The sequence below is a fragment of the Callospermophilus lateralis genome, chromosome 2, assembly GCF_048772815.1.
Source record: "Callospermophilus lateralis isolate mCalLat2 chromosome 2, mCalLat2.hap1, whole genome shotgun sequence".
Taxonomy (NCBI): Eukaryota; Metazoa; Chordata; class Mammalia; order Rodentia; family Sciuridae; genus Callospermophilus; species Callospermophilus lateralis.
In genome coordinates, this window is record NC_135306.1 from 181,232,232 (window position 1) to 181,255,183 (window position 22,952).

General features: G+C 42.5%; 1 long non-coding RNA gene across 2 annotated transcripts in view; it reads right to left on the reverse strand.

The window, feature by feature from the left end:
- Nucleotides 1–1,636: 1,636 nt before the first annotated feature.
- Nucleotides 1,637–22,952, reverse strand: part of LOC143392858 (uncharacterized) — a 76,821-nt gene continuing 55,505 nt past the window's right edge. For both annotated transcript variants that reach the window (XR_013090424.2, XR_013090422.2), the window contains 2 exons: nucleotides 2,201–2,312; nucleotides 1,637–2,052 (listed from right to left, as the gene is read on the reverse strand). This is a non-coding gene — a long non-coding RNA (uncharacterized LOC143392858). The remainder of the gene's footprint in view (nucleotides 2,053–2,200; nucleotides 2,313–22,952) is intronic.

Here is a 22,952-nt window from a genome sequence, read left to right on the forward strand (position 1 = left end):
TTACATCCTGGGCACTTAGAAAAAAATCTATCCATCCATCTATCCAATCATCCACCCATTTCACCCATCCATCCATCCATTTACTTATTCAACAACTCGCTTCTGAGTTCCCACTGTGTAACAGATGCTGTGGTAATAGGCATGGGGTATTACAGTGAGTAAAACCAGACAGATTCCTGCCCTGACAGAATTTAAGATCTCTAAGTGTTGGAAACACTTATCAATCCAATAAGTATTGAAAAGTGTACAGAACAACAAACCAAATGAAGCGTTACGAAGAAAAGAGACAAAGTTCTGAAGGAGCTATTCACAAAGGATCCTATGAGGTTGTGGGAATCAGCAAGGGTTTTGCTGAGAAAGCCCCCAAGGAGATGGTGTGTGTCTAATTCACTCATTTCCCATGTTTCCCAGAGTGTCTGGAATAGACTCAGAAGATGGTGGGTATTTGATAAATTTTGATGATGCAGGAGTTCATGCATGTGTTGGCCATGTTGCCTGTTACTATGATTAATAGGCTGAATGAAGTTTATATCCATGTTACTCTCTAAGAGTTTATACGTTTTCACGTGCATAATTTTTTGATCTTAGAATGCCCTGAGTAGTAGGAAAGATGGGTATTTTTCTCCTTGTTTGATGAGTAAGAGAACTTACAAATTCCCCTGGGGTGGGGGAGTATGGTGGATAAAACTGGTTTCTGAATATGTCTCTGAGGGGTTTTTTTTAATGAGATTGATGTATGAACCGGTTAAAGCAGACTAAGTAAAGTAGATATCCCTCTCCCAGCAATGGACCTCAGCCAATCCGTTGAAGGCCTCAATAGACCAAAGATATAGACCCTCCTGAGAAGGGCAGAGAGCTCTTCCTGCTGACTGCCTTCAAAATGGGTCGTGGATTTTTCCCCAGCATTTGGACTGGAACCACACCATTAGCAACCCTGGTGTCGGGTCTTGACACTCACACTGGAACTCACACCATTGGCTCTCCTGTGTCTCCACCTTGTTGACTGCAGGTCATGGGACTCGTCAATTTCCAAACTTGTATAATTGTATAAAATAATTCCCTCTGACTTGTGTGTTTGCCCTCTCTCTCTGTCTGTACACACACACACACACACACACACACACACACACAATGGATATATAATCTCTATATCTATATATGTCTCTCTTGTCTATAGCTATCTATCTCCTACTGGTTCTGTTTCTTAGGTAAGTCCTTATCCCTCCCTTACAGATAAGGAAAACGATGCCCAGCTCTTTTCAACCTATCCCAAACTCAACCCATCATCTTCCCTCCCGGCCACACACCCCTGGGAACTGAAGGTAAGCATCCTGCTGGCCTCCCTGGATTTCTCTGATCTCTTAGATTTTGACATTATTTGTACTCTTTGGGGTTCCCCTTCCTCTTTTCGCTCCTGCTGCTGATCCCCACTGCCAGATTCTCAGCTCTTCCCTCTGGGTGGAGGCAGCATCACCTGAAAGACTTCCATAGCTGCAGAACCCCCTGACCACTCACAGTCAGAATCATCCTGACCCAGCTCCTCCATCTCCAGGTCTTGTCAGCATCAGGGGCTTTGAATACCAGGCCCAGGGCCACAAGTTCTTTGGGGGCCCCAGGGTAATGTTTTAGGTCTCAAAAGGTGTGTTTTAGCTGACACCAAACATGAAAAGAAGAATTGACATTAATAAATGTTCAGACAGGACTGGGGCTGTAGCTCAGTGGTAGAGCACTTGCCTTGCATGTGTGAGGCACTGGGTTCAATCCTCAGCACCACATAAGAATAAATAAAGATACAGTGTGTTCATCTGCACCTAAATAAATATTAAATTTAAAAATAGATAAATAAATAAATGTTCAGACAATGCTGAAAAAACTAATTTGCCAAACTTTATAAAATTTCACCTTAATAGAAAATAGGTTCTTTTTTTATCACTTTGAAAGAATTTCTGAGCATGCATAATGATTATTGAGTCATTACAGATATATGTAAAAGAAATGTTTGTAAGTAAATAATTCCAAGAGTGACACTCACCAAAATCTTGTGTGCTTTTCCTACAAGAAACAAAAACACGTGCATTTAACATGAGATGCAACATTCCTGGGGCCTCTTAAAATGCTCTCTTCATCTGCAGCCTTCCCTGCTTCAGTACCTACTGCCATCACTCCTGCACACCCTGGGCCCCTGCACACCCGCACTCACCTCTGGTATTCAGGGTCCTCCATTGTCCAGCCCCTCCTGCCCTGTACCATTCATTCATTCAACAAAGTCAGTTGATACTTGTTGTCATTGATCTTCTGACTTGGGCCTGGTTCTAAGAGAGAGACAGCACAAAGCAAGACCAACATATTTCCCACTCTGCAAAAATTTGCACTAGACTGGGTCTAGAAGGGGAGTAGGACCTGGAGACAGCCAATAAACACATAAACAAATAATGAGAAAAAAAACTATCAAGCTTATTTGAAAGAAAAATAAATAAAGGAAAGGAACTTAGGTATGGTTAGAGGGCAGGTGCTCTTTTTGCAGTGGGTGGCTAGAGAAGGTCTCTCCAAGCTTACCACACTGAGGCCAAGACAAGGATTGAATCAAGGAACTAGCCAGGCAAAGGTCTGAGGGGAAAGAGTTCCAGACAGAGGGCACAGCCAGTGCAAAGACCCCGAGGTAGCTATGGGTTTGGCAGGTTGAGGAAGAAAGAGCCAGGCCGCCAGGGCATCTGCAGCCAGAGTGAACAAGAGGCCAGTGTTTGGAATTGAGGTCAAAGAGCTGGGGTGGAGGAGGCAGGATATGGAGGACTCTGGTCAAGCCTCAGCTCCCCTGCTCTCCAGTATGTTCCTTCAGCTGCTCCACTCGCGCATGCTGCCATGGTGTGGGAGGCACTTTAATGGCTGACTGGTTCATTAAGCAGCAGCAGCAGTTTGCAGAGCCACAGGGCATCATGGATCTGCCAACACCTCCCTGCGACAGGCATCTCTGTGGGCTGGGCTAGCCAGGCACAAATTACCTCACTAAACAGCCACCACCTGCCAATTCCAGCGAAGGCTTTCATGCCCCCCCTTGGCTTTGTTGCCGTAAGAGTCCCACTAGTTTCCTCTTAAATGCCAATTGCCCCCATCGTGTCAGTCCTCACAACTAGGAGCCAGATGTCTTTTGCCTTGACTGGCATCACAGCAGACAGGCCAAACGTGGCTCCTTCACGGTCATATTCTGACTTAGTATTCGTGATTCTTAAAATGTAGCAGGAGTTAAATGAAAGCAATAGAATTCAGCGCTCTCCTAGTTTAGAACTCTGTGGGGACTTGTAAATATTTTTTCCCATGGATGGAACACATTTGGCTTCTATCGAAAGGTGTTTGGGGTTGGCTGAATTGCAGCTAAACTTGACCAATAATATTTACAGAGCACCTCGGTGTCAGGCACTGTTTGAGTCACCGGTAGAATAGTGACCATGACACACCAAATCCTTCTGGAAGGAACTTTCACACAGAGGGGGAGAGAAACAGCCAATGAACAAGTACATAATAAATGATGAGGCATGTTTCAATAGTGATAATCCCTGTGGGGAAAACAGAATGAGATGAGATAGTGGCTGGAGAGTGGGGGCTGCCAGAGGTGTAGGCAATACTTAGATCCAGTGGCCCCAAACAGCCTCTTCCAGAGGATGGCCTCCCAGAGAAGACCTGAAGGAAAACAGAGAGCCAGCCATGGTCAAGACTCAACTCTCAAGGGACAGAAAGTACATACAAAGGCACCGAGACAGGAATGGGTTAGCCCTTGGGGAACAGAGGGCCAGTGTGATTGGAAGGCAGTTAACACAGAGGAGAGGGTTAGAAAGGAAGCTGGCATGGGCACCCAGAGCTGGGTTGTGTAAGATCAAGTGGGCCATGGTAAGAGGCTTGGATGATTTTATTTTAAGACAGGGTTTTGCTAAGTTGCCCAGCCTGGTCTTAAACTCTTGGGCTCAAGCCATCCTTCTGCCTCAGCCTCCCAAATTGCTGGGACTAACAGCATGGGTCACCTCACCCAGCTCGCATGATAAGGCAAGAGAACCCCTTGAGGACTTTTAGCAAGGGACTGGCTTGCTTAGTGGTTTAAACAGTCTACTATGGCTTGCAGGTTAAGAAGCCACCAACAATTGAACCTTTTATTCTTACAGTGCTTTATTGTTTACAGGGACCTTTCATGTTTGCAGTGCCATTAGCATCACATTACAAATGAGATGAATAGAATTCTTTCTATTTTATAATGGAAAACTGAGGCCCAGAGAGCTTTATGTGACTAAGCCACGTAAGAGAGCCAGCAAATGGCAGGACTCAATCAAAAGTACTTAGTGCAGTGTCTGCTTCTTAGGAAAAGTTCCATGGATATGGATTGGAAAGAACTTGACAAGCAGTGACAGTTCCACCCATCTGCTCTTTTGCTGTGGCCAGAAACAGCACAAACATGACTGCCTTGTTCTTTTTGCATGGCTTCAGCCAGAGGAGTACTCTCCTCTTCCAACCAACCTCCAGAATGTATATCAGTGCTGGGAGCCATCAGCCAAGTAGGTATGACAATTTCCTTGCCAGCGTACCCCCATGTTTCTTTAATGGAAGGACTCGTAGAAATAGGACATTTTGCAGCGACATTGCATGTAAGGTGACCTTGCTCAAGGACCGGGGCAGATCCGTGTTGAGGGTGTTCCCGGTTTAGGATAATCCGAGTTTAGGGCGTTCCCCATTTAGAATAGGGCGTATCCTGCTGCCTGAGTTCCCCTTGAGTTCTCATGGGATTCAGAATATATTTGGGAGACAGAAGCCCAGTGAGTGTGTGGATTTGGGCAGAGAACGTGGATTTCCCCAGTACGTGTTTGTAGACGGCCGGTGTGAGATCAGGAATAAAGAATTGCTGTTTGAATCTACAAAGCTGTGAGTGGCTCGTGATTTGTGCCCAGAGACTGCGGCATATCAGGATGCTTAATCTTGGTTCCATGGGAGATCCTTGTACCTTATATCATAACCATGTTCTGCAGATGCCCGTCCCCTCAAATTGTTAGTACCCACAATCACAAAGCTAATTCCTGGGCTATAACTGAGCATGTAATAGGCGTTTATATAAAACAGAAATCTTTCCAATGAATTAATTATCATTTCCCGAGTGCTTCCTATCTTCCAGGCACTGATTATTAGTATCATCCCAAAATTGTTTCAGTTAATTCTAACAGCAACCATCTTTGAGAAAGGGACTATTATTATCATTTTATACATGAAGAAACAGAAGCTCCGAGATGTTAATAAGGCACGAATGACTCCAAAGCCCATGCTGTTAATCTCTGTTGTACTTCCTTCTTATTCGAGGTATGGTATCTCTGTTTTTTCAGCCTTGATACTTGGAACTTTAAGTGTTAGAAGTAGAACTCCAAAAACAAACAAAGTGTTTTCTGCTGCAAACACATGGAGGAGTACTGTGAAACCCTCTGAGATTAATCATCGGTCTACACGTCTGTCCATCCATCCATCCCAGTAATCACCTTTCCCTTTAATTTATGTCAACACTTAGAAGAAAATATAAGTACATCCTATAGGGGCTGGGGTTGTGGCTCTGTGCTAGAGCACTTGCCTAGCATGCATGAGGCAAGGTATTGTGTCCACCTACAACTAAAAAAATATATTTTTTTAAAATAAGTACACCCTATAGATGGTGGGTGGGGTCACAGGGGAAACATGAACGAGGTCTGGTTCTTCCATATCACTTGCTCCTTCCTAAATTACGCCCGTTGCACTGATGAAGAAACAGAAGATGGGTGGCAGCCATGTTGAATAAACAGGCTCTTGACCTCTTCCTCTCATTATTACTGCTCCTGTCATCTGTGGGAGGGGTCTATCTGGAGCCTCTGCCTAATTTGTCATCCCAGGAAGGCCAAGTGTATCTCAGAAGTTCACACTCACACGTGCAATCTGTTGCTCATCTGGATCAGTGGCGCCCAGGAAGGCAGAAAGGCACACAGGTGCAGTGCAGTGCAGAGGGTGTCCAAGGACCTCATGGTGTCCTCCTCCTGCAACGCACCTTGACCAGCTCCTAACCTCCCAGCTTCAGTTTCTTCATTTGTTTAATAGAGTATTAGGTCTGGATTTTCTTTTTCCCTCATCTCCTTTATTTTCTCCAACACAAAGCCTCTGATATGAAGGAGGAGTTCTTGTAAGATAAAAAATAAAGATGGAGGCTTTGTTAATAATGAGTCAAAAGGAGACAAAGATAAGTAGGAGTGGGCAATATTAACGAGAGGCAGGTTTGTAGATCCTGTAGGTTTGTATTCACCCCTAGACTCAAATGAGCAAATCAGAGGAAACAAACTAAAACATCTGGAAAGACCAGGCAGGTAAGAGAAATGAGTAAGAGCCATGACTGACCACACAATAGGGACTTGTGAAGGCGGCATGGGAGATGTGACTAGGTAGGATACAGTATTCACACCTGCAGCTCAGTTCCAAGATTCAGTGCCATACAAGGAAGCCAGCTCAGTGCTGACAGATCATTCTGGCTTTTCAAGAAAATCCCTAGATTCTGGTTGTATGTAAAATACTTTTTTTAACATTACCTGGTAAATCAACTTTTAAAACATGATATGGGTCAGTAAAATATGATGTGTTAAGGGAAGATACTTATTCCCTTCTTGATGACTTCATTAGAACAGACTCTATAAAGGCAACATTCCTGGCCTCTCCTGACCCTTCACTCATCCCTCTCCCAATGGGGAATAGTATCTTATGATTGGTGGGTTTGGCGGAGAAACTGCATCCATCACAGAGTGCCTTCCTCACCCCTTCCCTCTGGGTCCTGCATGCTCCCAGGGGACATGAGGTAAGCTCTGATGAGGGCAGCCTACCCCAGTCCAGCATGGGTAAGTCTGCTTAATTCTGGGATTCCACATTCAGAATACTGTTTACCTACAGCTGCAAGCTGTGTTTTCCAATATTCGTTTTCTTACTGGTTAACTATCACCTCCATCAGATTGCTAGCTAGTCTTATTTCTGAGTTGTTTCATAATTAAGGCAGAAAAAAAGGGGCTCTAATCATTGGCTCTACCTCAAGACTCCAAGAGTTAGCTCTGGAGAGGGGGTATGTGGCTGGAGTTGTGGCTCAGCAGTAGAGCACGCGCCTAGCACATGAGGCACTGGGTTTGATTCTCAGCACCACATATAAATAAATAATATAAAGGTATTGTGTCCACCCACAACTTAAAAAAAAAAAAGATTTTTTTTTTTTTAAGAGTTAGCTCTGGTCTCAGGTCATAAATATGTTCCCCATGGCTACAAAAAGAACCTTTGGATGCATAATCATAAGTAGGACCTGTCCTCATCCATCCAATCATGGCAAACACAGAAGTCCTGCTTAGAGCTTTGGGAATCTTTTGGTGATTCTCCAGGATGGACCTTGGAGGGATGGGGTAGAAAAGATCCAAGAGATTGTGGAAGATAGGAAAAGAGGAAGGGGGGAATATAAAAGGAACATCGACATCTAAATAGCTATCAGAGGAGGACATTATATGGATTAAAAAATGACTTTTTGGAGAGACAAAAGAATGTTTAATACCATCTCCTGGACATCTCACATATTTGGGATGACCTAATGATGTTATTTCCTTTTAAGTAATAGTCGATACCTATGCACCCTTCTTAAAGATAACATTAAAATAGTCACATCTCCCATGCCGCCTTCACAAGGCGAAAGGATCAAATGAGTTACCTTTCGAGAATCTGATCATAAAACCCTTGTTATCTGTTTCGTCAATAAAATAATTCAAGATGCCAAGAAGAGTCAAAATCACTTCTCCTAAAACTCACTTTCCAAAACCCCAGAGCCCTAAAATCATATGTTCTTTTCTTGAGATGATTTAACTGCCACTGGGAACAAGAGAAACTAAGGCCAAGAACAAATGTTAAATAACAAAATAAACCATTTTGAGACTGATTCATCAGACATTTATTGAGCATTTACTACGTGACTGCAGCAGGTCTGAGAAATGGAGATGCAAAATTGAATAAGTCCCCTGAACAAAAAGAGTTTAGAGCGGTGGCAATTTCCGGCCATTCAATGTGCTATGTTTTTGTTTTGTCTTATTTTAACTGAAAGTATATTTTTAAAGAATGTTTGGGAATTATAGCCCTACAATAAAATATGTTTTGTTTCACTTCCTTTAGCTGTTATTTTATGACAGCACTGACCTTCTGACCAAAAGCAAAGTTCTGGCCTTTCTAAATATCCCATATTGGCTGGGCTTAATGGGTTTTCAAAATAAATGGATTGGATTTTTCAACCTGTCAAAATACAGAGCACAAGGGCTTTTTAAATTTGAGAGGCCTGCTCTGAGTGCAGATTCAGGGTCCACCCATCTGTGCAGGGGAGCGAAGGGCCAGCTTATCAGCAACCTGTTATTTTTGATGGAAGCAGAGGTGACCAGAACAAAGAAATGAGCTCAGGGAGGTCAGACCAACTTAAACAGGATGTCACCTGGGGTAATCAAGGCGTGAGATGTCCTGGACTCTCTCAGAAGGGAGTTTAGGAGGATTTTAGCTCAGATAGAAACCTAAGCTCCTGACAGCTCCTGCAGTACCAGCCCAGGAGGGGCCCAAGGAGGAGCCCGGGAAGAGAGGAGTGAGGCCCCCAGGAAGGTGATCTCGGTGCTTAGTGCACCTTAGAAAGGGTTAGCTATAAACGATGCTCTGCGTTGCCAGCAATGGAGGGATGAAAGACGCTTCGGCATTCAGCCCGTCTGGATTTGTACCCTAGCCTCACTACTGTCAGCCACATGGCCTTCAGGAGAGCCTCAGTTTCTCCCTCAGTGCAGTGGAGCTGATAATAGTCCCAACTTTATAGAGCTGTTGAGATGGCCAATATAACAACCAAGTAGAATAAGTTCTCCCATAAATGGACACCTTCTAACAGCCCAAGTACTCCATGATCATGTCCAGGGTCTCTCAGAGGTCAAGGGGCTCTTTATAAGTGAAGAAACATAAAAATGGGATCAAAGGGAAATCGTCATGTTTTTATGGTTGAATTCTGTCAGTGTGTCTTTGTGTCTGCATCTTAAGTTCATTTAGACATAATGTGTAGGACTGGAGATACAGCTCAGTTGGTAGAGTGCTTGCCTAGCATGCACAAGGCCCTGGGTTCAACCCCTGGCACCACCAAAAACAAACAAAAAAGTTGAATCTGGGGCCACTGGAAAAGTCTCCTCCCACCCTAAGGCCCTCTTTTCTCCTTATATAGGAGAGGGCTTTATGACGCTTAAGTCCTGTTTCCTCAGATCTCCTCCCGCCCCCACTACCATATTTGCTGTATAATTTTTAAAGACTTGATTCCAAAGCACATGGAAAAGAGGAGGAGAGGATTCCAGAGATCATATATGACACCTCAAGGGACAGAAAAGCCTCACAAGGAGGGAGCCTCCTCTGCAGGAAGTGCCTTTACTCGTACCATTAACAAAGGGAAAGGCAACCCCTTCTAGAGCATATTTCTCCCTCAAGGCCACAGGAGCTAGACCTCTCTGCTACCCTGAAGTTAAACTCATTGCTCTGAATGAATTCTAGGAGCCAATTACTCTATGACCGTGTGCTTCCTCTGTTGGAACAGACTCAATGGTACTCTTCTTCCCCTTTCCACGTGGGCAAGGACTCTTGTCAAGATCAACGGGAAGAATCCTACTTGATGAAGACCTAGAGTCTTCATAAAGCGGGGTGGGTAGGGGATAAACAAGCCAGACAAAAAAGAGAAAAAGGCAGGGAGAGAGAAAGGGAGCCAATTACTAACTCTGGCCACATTTAATAGCTCCTTCTTGCCAAATGGGTTGGGAGATCAGGAGCACATATCAGAAGGAGGCTCGTGAGAATCCTGCTCAGACTAGGCAGCGTAGGGGGTACAAGAACCCAGCAGGACAATCCCACATTTCTATTGTGCTGGCTCTGGGTCCTAGCAGATCATTAAATGAACATCAAGAGCTGTCCCAGGTGTTGGGAATTATGGGACAGAAGGGTTTCCAGCCAGGATGTGACATAAATCAGAGAATGGATGCCCACAAACAAAGGGAAGCACCTATCAGCACTTGGCCAGTGAACAACCTGGGAGCTGCAATGGCATAAAGCAGAGAAGGTTGATGTTGCCAGTTTATATTGCTTCTGTCTAACTGTTACTATGAATTGCGGGCCAGGGAGCAATGTCAGGAGCATATTGAACTAGAAAAGCATAGTCCATGATGCTCCCAAGTTTGTCTTCTTTTTATTCTTTATTATCCTTATCACCTTGACCTTCACCAGGAGCACGGTTATCATCATTATTGATCATTTCTATCATCATACCTTGCTGTGCACAATCTCTCACAGTTTATAGAGAACTTCTTCATCCACAATGACAATTTGATCATCACAGTAACTCTTTGAAGTGGAAAAGGCAGTATTAATATCCCCATTTTCCCAAAGTGTAAACCAAGGCTTGCAGGAGGCAAAAGGCTAACACTAAATCACACACAAGTTCAGGTCTTTTGTAAACACTAAATCTACAACACTAAAACTTTACACTGAGAACATCAAAATATTTAACAACTGATAAGATATGGGTACCAATCAATCAGGACAAATACCACGCACAAGGCATGGATGTGGCCATTCTGGTTCATGTACCTGAACGTCTCCCAGATATTAGACCTGAGACCACTCCTCCAAACGCTGCCATAGTGTGTCTTTGGGTCCAACTTTCTCTGCCAGTTGACATAAGTTCCCAAATTGAATAGCAAGATGAGGCATTAAGAGGCAAGAGAGTGGGTTATCCTAATAAAGACGGGCCTTTCAGTCTGTTCTCCTTGACAGTCTTTGGACCAGGGAGTAAGGGAAGGAGGCATGTAGAGAGGGAGGGTAAGGTGGCTATGTCATGGGTCTTTGAAGTCTGAGTTCTTCAGAGCTGCAATGTTGAGTTCACACCAAGCCTTAAGAGTGCCCTGAGGAAACCACAGGGCTTCAGACAGGAGAAAAAGCCAGGAATCCGTAGGCAGGTAGAAATGGGATTGGAGTGGGAGCCAGTCAGGAATGAAATGAGGAGCCTTTTTCTCATCAGAAAGTAAATCTGCTCTTGCTTCTCCTGGATCTAGAAAATTGGATAGATATATTGATCTGGCTCAGATACAGGGATGTGGGTGGACAACAGGTAGTCAGCACTTTCACCAAAGCCAACAGAGAATGTGCACAGTATGAACTCAGAAATGACAGCTTCAGAAGCCACCCCTATTTTCCATTAATGTTACTCATTCTATTTTCATACCTTGTTTTATCAACTCTTCCTATGTATATTCTTTGAAAAGGATCTTATTCATCTCAAAAGTAATATATATTCACAGTGAGAAAAATTAATATAAATAAGCAAAAAAAGAAAATTAAAATCATCTATAATTTCTCTATCCAGAAATAATAGCCTAATATGTTTATAGACATCCTTTGAGACTTTGCCCCATGCATAAAACGATCATCATCATTGTAATGATTTATAAAAATTTAGCTATTTTGTGCCTAATGTCTTGTCTACCTACCGTACCTGAAGTTTAGAGTCATTATCTTTCTTTGACAATGTGGACTTAATACCAGGAATCTGAAAATATTTTATTGCTTGGGTATCTTGTTGATATCATAAAATCAGAGGCAGAATAATATTTATTAGAAGTATCCAAGCCCAGGGCTCAGAAACAAATCGCTTGTGCCTGAGCAGCATTCTGTGTTTTCAAAGTGGCCATGTAAAACTCAAAGCTCAGTGGAACCATATATCACGACTACATAAACAATAATAACAATTCTTGATTTATATCTTCATATTTTCTGCCTTGTTCTTGCAGAAAAGTTGGTAAAGGCTGATTAGACTGTTACACCTACTTTTTTTTAGAAGATGGAAGATAGGAGAAAATATTACCACAATGAAAGGAGGAGAAAGCCCAAAGGAAAAATCTGTTTTTTAAAAATCGAGAACTTGTCAGCGTGATACACAGCTCTGAAGATTAGAGCAAAGCAAAACAAATGTGTGAGTTATTTCTCAGATCAAAAGTTTCAATCATCTTTTGGGCTCACTTCTTAGATATTTGGATATCTCTGAATGATAAGCAAGATGGCAAAGTGAAAAGAAAATTCCAGAATGAGACGTTCAGGTGAAAGGGTCTTTAACCGTGTTTCTGGCTGCGGTCTTCATCAAAAGCGTTTCTCTCAGTGGGGGGGGGGGGGGGGAGTGGAGCTTAACATTAAGATGAAGGTTCGTTCCTCTTTTATGATGATAATCCTGCGAAATTGATAGGAAGCAGAAATGTGTGCAGAGATATGTCACCAAGCAAAGGGCCCCAGCCTCTCCATGTAAGCAGACAGTCACCTGGAAGAAATTATTCTGCAGGGTTTTTTAGAACACATTATTATGTGATGACTTCTCAGAGAATTTCTATACAAAAAGCATTTGTTAATTTGGTTAATTCAATTTAGTTTGCCGAAGGGTTGTAACAATTTCCGAATCCATTTATTTGGAATTTATGACATCTTCAGCCTAGCCTACCTGAGTCTTAGTGACTTTTTTAAAGTGTTGATGATAAACCCCCTGGTGTTTATTGGCGTTTGCTTGTCCTGCACTCAGCCAGTTGCTCTCTGAGGTGAAAAAGAAATTCGGTTTAGTCTGCATCTTCATTAAGCAGAACAGCCTTACTCATAGGAAAATGTAAGAAAAGACCTAAAGAAAGCAATGTTTAGTTTCTACTAAGAAAGTTTCAGAAAAAAAATAATAAAATTGGTGAGGGCTGAGGAGCTGAATCCGATACTGATTCTTACATGCTAAAAGCAATAAGGAGAGAAAAGAGAAGAAAACTAAAAAAAAAAAAGCCGAAATCAGTCTCTACTCCATTGTTTCATATCCCAGGAAAACAAGAACTAAAAGAAAACTCAGGCAAAAAAGCAGTGTAGGGGGAGGCAATAGAATAATAGAAATCAAAAAAGTGGGAAACTTGCTGTGAACAGAAGAACCCTTTGTGATGCTCATTAAAACAAATATTTACTGAGCACCTATTAGATACAAGTGCTGGGCATAAAGGTAAAGGAGACAGGCATGGCCCTGGGCCCTCCCATGAGTGGGAGGGACAAAAACCAAGTAAACAAATATGTAGACAAGGTGAACATGGCCTTGGTAATTACAGTGCACCAGTGCATGGTGATAGGGAAGAAGGGGCAGTAGGGAACCTACTTTCAATAGGGTGGCCACAAAAGTCTCAATAAAGAAGGCACTTTTAAATCTAAAGAATGAGAGTAGCCCCCCGCCCCCCCCCCCCACACACACACACTCTTGTTTTAGGTACAGGGAATGGCAGTGCAAGAACATCAAAGCAGAAGAGGTTTGCATGGTCAGGAACTGTTAGAAAGCAGCCATGACTGTAGCAAACAGGGAGCGGGGGTGCGGGAGAAAGAAGACCTTGCAGTGAGGAACTTGGATTTTGTTCTAAGAGAAGTAGAAGGTAGTAAGGAATTTCAACAGGGAAGTTCTGAACGTGGTTTGTGTTTTTAAAAGATCACGTGGCTCTACATCATACCATATGCATAACTAACTCAAAATGGATTGTAGGGGCCAAGCATGGTGGCACACATCAGTAACCCAGTAGCTTAAGAGGCTGAGGTAGGAGGATCGGGAGTTCAAAGCCAGCCTCAGCAACAGCAAGACACTAAGCAACTCAGTGAGACCCTGTCTCTAAATCAAATACAAAATAAGATTGGGGATGTGGCTCCGTGGTTGAGTGGCCCTGAGTTTAATCCCCAGTACCCCCCTCAAAAAAAAAAAAAAAATGGATTGTTGACCTAAATGTGAGAGCTAAAGCTACAAAACATTAGAAGAAAATACAGGAGTCAATCTCTGTGACCTTCAGTTAGGCAATGGTTTTTCAAATATGTCATCAAAGCTCAAATAACAAAAAAAGAAAGAAATTATTATTCTCAAAATTAAAGATTTTTTTATACATCACAGAAAATGAAAATATAGCCCATAAGATAGGATATAACATCTGAAAATAATATACCAGATAAGGAACTGTATGCAGAAAATTTAAGATCTCTTACAATTCATGGTAAAAAGACAACTCAATTTTTAAAATGGGCAAAGAACATCAGATATACAAATGGACAATAAGCACATGAGAAGACTTTCCATGTCATTAATAATTAGGGAAATGCAAATCAAAATCACAATACAGCACCACTTTATACCTACTAGGGTGCCTATATTAAGAAACACAGACAATAACTAGTGTTAATAAGGATGTAGAGAAATTGTAAAATGGTACAGCCACTTTGAAAAAAGATTTTGGTAGTCCCTCAAAAATGTCAAACATAGTTAGCTGGGTGTGGTGTTGCATGCCTATAATCCCAGCAGCTTGGGAGGCTGAGACAGGAGGATTGAAAGTTCAAAGCCAGCCTCAGCAATTGTGAGGCACTAAGCAACTCAGTGAGACCCTGTCTCTAAATAAAATGCAAAACAGGGCTGGGGATGTGGCTCCGTGGGAGTGCTCTTGAATTCAATCCCTGATGCCAAAAAAAAAAAAAAAAAAAAAGGCTACATGGTCATGGAGGGGTGGGTGGAGGGAAATCATGGGATTTCAGGCTGGGTGGAGGGTGGTGCCATTTACCATCCTCCATCAACTACAGGATCAAATTTGGGTCCAAACAAGAAAACCTATATTGAATCATGTCCTTAGTCCTAAGATGTGGGTATGTTTATCCCCATTTATGATTTAATATACGTGGCTCAAAGAAGTTAAAATAAACACCCTATAAGCATCGGTACTGTGACTCCATTGTTTCATTGTTTCACACCTGATTCTGACATTAGAAATGGGGAGAGATTTTTTAAAAAGAAAAAGTAGGGAAAGAGAAAAAAAGGAGAGTTATACTAGAAGGAAGACCAACAAGGAAAGGTCAGGCATCTGCCTGGATCACTTTTGCCTCTTGGTTTTGGCCTAAACCTTGCCCAAGTTGTTGCCAAGAACCAGAGGACCCAACCAACTTTTGTCCTTAGCTTCTAGTTTGCAGCCAGAGGCCTTAATAAGTCTTTGCTGAATGAATCTTCAGTTAGTAGAAGATGGTTACTCATTTGTTCAACAAATATTTAAGGGCCTTCTGTGTGGCCCACACTGTTCGGGTGCTGGCACAAAGCAAGAGTCAGACAGATGTTCAACCTCGCCCATGGTGAAGAAACCCCCTCCCCCTACATTCCCAACAGATGGCCATCCCACCTCTGCTTCAAGATGGAAGGTCACTGCACTAAAATGTGACACCTTTTAATTTTAGACAGCAACACCTTTTATTTTTAGATAGTTCCTAAATTCTTTTTTCTAAAAGAGAGTGGCCTCCTCCAGTTTTCTATCTGAAGACACAAAAACCACCAGCGTGGTGGCCCACACCTGTAATCCCAACAGCTCAGGAGGCTGAAGCAGAAGGATCATGAGTTCAAAGCCAGCCTCAGCAGCTTAGCAAGGCCCTAAGCAACTCAGTGAGACCTTGTCTCTAAACAAAATACAAAAAAGGTCTGGGGATGTGGCTCAGTGGTTAAGCACCCTGAGTTCAATCCCCAGTAGCAAAAAAAAAAAAAAGATACAACATTGTTCTAGAATTTCGTGCATATGATAACCTGTTGCATATTTGTAGATGATTCTTATGTCTCTCTCAGGTCTTTCTTCTAGTTTAGACTAAATTCCCTTGGTTCCTGCATAAGTTCTGCATAAGTTCATGAAAAGTTCTACTTTTCATTCCCTCATTCATTTAAACTTTACCAATGATTTATTAAGATACTTCGCTCGATCTCATGAATGAAGAAATGAAGGGCATCGTTCCTTCCCTTAACAAATGCACGTTTCACTGGGGGAAAGAGGCATTTAAAGAAACAACTTGAACATGTCCTATTTTTATGGGGGACACGATGCTGCTGATTGGAACCACTGAGTCTACAGATGAATTTTAACCTGGGCACTATGGAATTGTTCTGTTTTGCTGCATTCATATTGCATAATGACCACCAGAACTAAAAAGATGGTAGGAATTCTTTTTTTATATTTACTTTTTATTTTAGGTGGATTCAGTATCTTTATTTTACATTTGTATGGTGCTGAGGTTGAACTCAGGGCGTCATGCATGCTAGGCAAACACTCTACCACTGAGCCACAATCCCAGCCCCAAAGATGATAGGAATTCTGAAAAAGAATACCTTCACCACCCAGATCTGAATGTTGTAAATCTACAGCTGCAGACCAGGACTCTAATTAGTCAGTCCTCCAGTATCCATGGGTTCCACATCCTGGGGAACAATCTTCCATGAATCAAAAATATTTGAAAATAATAACAGTACAAAAATAAAAATTATAAACTATAGTATAACAACTATTTACATAGTATTTTCATTCTATTAGGTGTCATAAGTAATCTTGAGGTGATTTAAAGCAACAGGAGGCTATGCACAGGTTACAAGTAAATACTATGCCATTTTACGTAAGAAACTTGAGCATCCATAGATTTGGGTATCTGCAGGGGGTCCTGGAACCCATCTTCTATGGCTACCGAGGGACCACTATAATTTATTTAGTAGATGGCTAACTAAAAAAAAAAAAAAAAAATGCTGATATTAATTTCATGAACTGCTATCAGGCCATCTTGTACTAATGAAATGAAAGAGAGAGAGAGAGATACAATTATTTATTTTGGTACTAGGGATTGAATCCGGGGGCGTCTCACTTAGAGATATCCCCAAACCTTTTTATTTTTTATTTTGGGATAGGGTCTCACTAAGTTGCTTAGGGCCTCACTAAGTTGCTGAGGCTGGCTTTGAACTTTCAATCCTCCTGCCTCAGCCTCCCAAGTTGCCAGGATTACAAGCAGGCATCATTGTGCCCAGCTATTTTTTCACTTATTAATCTCTGATAAATTCCTTCTCATTTTAGTCTGGCAAAGCTCTCAGATATAATACCAGGCCTAGTAAACCAAGGTTCAGTTTCAAGTTCTTCTACTTCTACCTTCAGGATCTGCCTTATGGTCTGTTCAGGGGATTAAAAGAAATAATAAATAAAAATATCTGGCATATTTTCCAGTCCCATGGCTTGGGGTCAATAAATGCTAGCGGTGCATATACAAGGCTTGTTGGTTCTTCACGATTCTTTAAAGCTCGAGTCTGGATACCCAGTGAGAGAATTGGTGCCTCAACTTCTGTCAACTGCAAACCTCAAGTGCCTTCCCATTTTCAATCACTCCACCCTAACTTGGGCCTCCTCTGCATCTGCTTCTCAATTCCAGGCTTTTCTTGGCCCAGCTTAGGACTCTCAGAAGGTCAACAAACCAGCATCGCCACCTGGAGGACAGCATGAGAATTTGGGTAGGAAAACAATTGCGTGGCACCAGATAGAGCAACTCAGCTGTTTTGAGCTGGCACTAACGAGGCCAAGTTCACAGGTTCATCCCCAAAGGGGCCAATTAGCTTTACACTGAGAGACTCTTCAGAGCGCAGCCCCAGCCTCTGCCCTTGGCCCCCGAGTCACACGTGTTGTTGGCTGTTGCTTAGAAAATGGATTCGTCAGGCTCAGACCATTTTTCATAATTTCTTTAAGAAACCAATTGTAAAGCAGAGTGGAAACAACCAAAAACGAACAAGACCCGCTCCCTACTCTTAAGGAAGCATTAGGCTACAGTGGTGTTTCCCCCAGAGCCCTACGACATTAATAAGAGTTATGTGAATAAATGGCTCCAGTGTTAAATTAGTTGGAAAACATTGATCTAATCCAGGTCGGAGCTTTTGACATGCTTTTTACATGTGTCCTGCTAATTTTCCAGGAAGGAAGTATAATGTGCAAGTCTCCCAGATTTGGACAGCCACAGGCATCACCCCCCACACACTAATCATTTAAAAAAAAAAAAAAAAGAATAGTAATGAATCATTTGCCCAGAGCAAGGCTATTTCTACCAGAATGTCTATTTTAAGAAGCAACTCATCCACAGGGAAAGGTTCATGGTCTATTGCTAAGATTAAAAGTTTTAAAAAGCAGATTATAGAACAGTATCCCATTTTGAAAAGATAGAACAAAGATGTATGTGCACTTGGGAAGGAAAAAAAGGGCATAAGCTGAAACGTTAATAGTGGTGATCATTTTGTTGGAGTGGTTGTTATTTTCCCATTTTTTCCCCAGTTTTCTGCAGTGAACATGCATGTAAAGTTTACAATAACACCACAAAGCAGGCATTCTAGGACAGAGTGCTATCTTCTTATGATTATTACTATACAACACTCTAACATTTAATGAACAATAATTAACCCATGAATTGCCAGACTATCTCAACTCCTCATTTACCCAGTAGGCATGCTAGCATTTTTTGCCCCCAATTTAAAAATAGAAAAAAAAGAAGAAACAGAAATAAACCCTCTAGAGCCAGAACTTGCACCCATTACTTGCCTCTTTGCCATTTGCTCCCAACGCCCAACAGCCATAAATGCGCATGCACATACATATACACAACACAAAGAAAGGTGACATTGTTCCTCCAGGAGAGGCAAGGGGGGAACAACAGGATGGCCTTGCTACATGACTACTCACTGCCATTTAGTAAATGCTCATTCATGCCACAAAGTACTCTTCTTTGACATATATGAACATGTAAATAGATAAGAGCTGGACTCTCCTAGCTCCTTAAGATCTGCCTTCTGCAATATTGCCTGGGGCGCCTCTCTCTTTGCCATCCCTTACTAGCCACCCAAATCCCCCTAGAACTATTTATTTCCCCCATTTTATCGGACAGATCAATCCAGCCCTCTCCAGCCTCTCTGCCCACAGTCAGCTCCAGTCTCCCCTTGGTACAGCCAAACACCATCACTGTGCTCCGTTAAACAGCCACTCTTGTACCCAAGCATATGCTAATTCCTCCCACCCCTGACTTTCTATCAATCTCTAGGGAAGGGCATAAAGAAAAATTCTATTTCCCTACTGGTATCAAGCAGGCCCACCTCCCTTAAAAGGCAGAAGTGGCTATTGTCAGTTTGGGTTTAAAATACTGTTTTTCTTTTCCATTACACACACCTTATGCAAGTAGATTCTTTCATTAATTCCATTCTACAGATGAACAAAGTGAGGTCGGGTAACTTGCCTATGGCCCAGCACAGAAACATGGCTGGATCATTGTTGGAACCTCATGTCTCCACATATCACATCCTCAAGATATAGAGAACGAGGACACTGAGCTTCAGGACACAAGATGTAGGTGTTATAATATGAAAAATTCCTCGGTCGACTCATTTTCTTCAACGTAAGTTGGGATCAGCCGGTTGGGAGAGACCCCAAGTGAAGTAAGCACACAGTTCTTCAGCCTTCAGGTCCCAATTTTTAAATGGTTATTTATGGTTTATCTCACTGACAAAAGTGATCCATTAATAGAAAAATCCCTGCTTTTTCTTCTGCCCTCTAACCTATTCCTGCTTCCCCTTTTGGGGGAGGGGAGTCATCATATCCAGAAGTCATGCAAATTCAATATATTTAATTTTTTTTTTTTTTTTTTAATGAGAGATCTTTTACTTGGCCCTTCTTGGGTCCAAGCAGAGATGGTTACCAGGCCCTTTCCTTCACTGTGTGTGGCACCTTTCACCCAGTCCAAGGCCCCAGATTCCTACAAAGTTGAACAAGCAAGGTTTTTTGTTTGTTTGTTTGTTTGTTTGTTTTGTCCTTCCATGCCCTCTGGGTGAGCTTCCAGCCGACTTTTCCCATCAGCTGGATCTTAAAAGAGTGAGCTGGGCATGGGCAGAAAACAGCACAAAGCCATCCTAGACAACATGTGTCATTACATCTGCAAAATGCCACCAGCACCTTTGACCAAACGCTAATACTGCATGACTTTGACATCTCGTGATGTAGCCGGAGTTTGAGAAATAGGGCTGGGGGTTGATTGGGGTCCTCAAAATAAATCTTTTCTATTGCCACGAAGCAGTTACAGTTGCACAACTGAAATACCAGCCCTTCGGAAAAGCTATCAAACCCACTCATGCAGTTGGGTAATAGCATCATCCAAGGCATTTCGTGGATGCCTAGTATTCGAAGCACAGTACAGACTGAGTTAAACAGACCCAATCCATTATGTGAGACATTTCCAAGACAGGATATATGTTTCTGGTGCTTGCAGTGAAACGGGCTCAGACAGATGCCAAAGTACCCCTCTCAGAGGCCAACATGGTATATTATAATAATAACTAACATTTATTGGGTCCCTTCCATTTGCCAGGTCCATGCTACATGTCCCACATATATTGTCACATAATCTCAGAGCAACCTTTGAGGAAGGGGCTGTTATTACCTCTGGCTTACAGATGGGGAAAAGTAGACTGCTAGTTGTTAAATAACCAGCCCAAGAGGACAAAGCTAGTAAACCCTTGAGCAGATTCAAATCCAAGTCCCGGCAACCATGGTCCACACCTTGTTCACAGCAACACACCTGCATGATTCCGGCAGAGTGACTTCGGAGTTGGATGGCCATGGATTCCAATTTGGGCCTCATGACTCCAACAAATCACATATATAATCTCTCTATGTTAGTTAGCTTTCTGTTTCTGGAAAAAATACCTGAGACAAATAGTTAGGTGGAGAATAGCTTCAGTCCATGGTCGGTTGGCCCTCTGGCTTTTGGGCCTGTGGTGAGGCAGCCCATCCTGGGAAGGAAGTGCATAATGCAGCTAAGCACTCATCCTCTGATGGAAAAAAAAAAAAAAAGAGAGAGAGAGAGAGAGGAAGGAGGAGGGTCCCACTGTCCCCTACAGGGCACGCTCCCCATGATGAGAAGACTTCCCAGTAGGCCTCACCTCTTCAAGTTTCTACCACCTCCCAATAGCACCAAGTTGGGGACCAAGCTTTTAACACATAGGCCTTTGGAGGACATTCCAAATCTAAATTATAACACCCCCTAAACTTTAATCGCTTTTTCTGCAAAACATGGTTACACTGATGCCTAACTTGCAAGGAAGTAAATAAAGAGATATTTTTGTAACCATATTAATCCAAAGACCCACGTGGATCTGTCCCAGAACCAAATCCTGTTTTAAGTGCATAGCAGGAAGAAAAAGACTCCTATGTCGAAAATTGTTGTTTTGCTTCATTTATCAAACCTCTAATCCACAGTAGGCACTCAATTATTTGTAGCTATGATAATTCTTCTCTTTATTTTTTTTTTATTTTTAGGTTAAATCTTTAAATAACCAGCCCAACCCATCTAATTGAACGAACCTACATCTCCTCCACCATCTTTTCAAAAACTATGTTTCTCCTCATTTGTACCAAAACAGAACGGAGGATGGGTAGCAGCAATTCCACCTTGGCAGCCCCAAGCCATGTTCCTTTTCCTGTCCTGTGCACTCATTTCTCTGGTTTCTAGTCCTTGATGACAACTTGGATTTCAGCAGAGTTTCTGCCTTCCTCAGCCTGGAACCTGTTTGGATGTCACTGTCACTCAGCTCCCACTCAACTCCTGGCTCCACCGTTCCCTGGATTTCAGCACCACTCATAGCTTTGCTTGAAAGACACTTTCTCTGTCATCCTGGGCTATTTCTCAGTGAACAGGGTTCTGTTTGGGGTCAGCCAGCATTGTACACTGGCCCTCTAAAATACAAGAAGACTTCCCTCTAAGAAGCCCACTTGGACCCCTGTGCCTCGAAGCAGCTAAAGCAAAAACAGAAATTTATGTCACTCTAGGGGGAAATTTATGTCACTGAAGAATCACTCTTCTCAGTGATTTTTCCACATGCCAGGCAGCCAAAATCCACTGGACTATCCAGATAATTGGACTTTGGGGATGTGGCTAAATCTTGCCTGACCAGAGAAATTGTCTCGCCCTGGAAGTATACTTCTTCCTCATCTCGGTGGTGGCTCACTAAGCCAGTCTGTCATGAGTGGGCTGTAGCCTGTTTCCTGCTACACAAAGAAAGCAATGAAGGTCAACCACCATTGCTACTATCCTGTATCAAACTCCATACTCAGTACTAGGTGTCAGAGCTCTATGTTCATCATCTCACTTAATTTTCACAATAAAATTAAGGTAGGTATTATCCCCATTTAAGAGATGACAAAGCCAAAGTTCAGACACAGTTGAAATAATTTGCTCAAGGTCGTATAACAAATGCACAGGAGTGTCTGAACTTCTGACTCCAAAACTCATGCCCATAATCCTTACCGGCTTAAGTATTTGGTTATGGGTCCCTTCATACACCCCATGCACACCAAATCACAGACTCCTTAAGGACCAGGACTTTTTTCTTGTTCATCATCCAGGAACTGACACTTAGGTGGTCATTTTGTAAAAGTATTCCTAATGGTATTACATTAGTGTTATAATTTGTACACAACATAATTAACGGATTAATATAAATATCCATTGTCATAATGATACCTCCGGTTATTGATGACTAATTCTGCTCCCTCATATGTTGAAGTATAACATTAGAGAAACACGCCGAGGCAAGCATATAAAGCAGGGTTTATTTAAACAGGGGTAACATAGACTTCCCTCGGGAGGGAGAAGGGGGCCATAGCTTGCATCCTGGAATCCCAAGAAGCCAGGGTGTTTTGCCTTTTTATATGTCCTAGACTTCCTTTGTTCTCCTGCCCTCTTCCCCTTATCTTTTATGACTAGGCCCAGGAGATGCTCCTTGGGATGGCCAAAAGGTGAGAAGCAGATGGGGGGGGGGCAAGTTGGAATGATCTGGGCAGGATGGAGCAGGGGCAGGTTCTTGATAAGGGTGGAGAAAGGCCTCTGAAGGAATTAGCATTGCAATCCCTCCATTCTCTGGATCTGACCCTTGCCTATCTGCCTATCTGCCTATCTGGCTTTATTAACATATCACTGATGGCTTTCCTTACTACTGGCCATTTGGACTATTTCCAATTTTTAGGTTTAATAGCTAATATATTAATTGG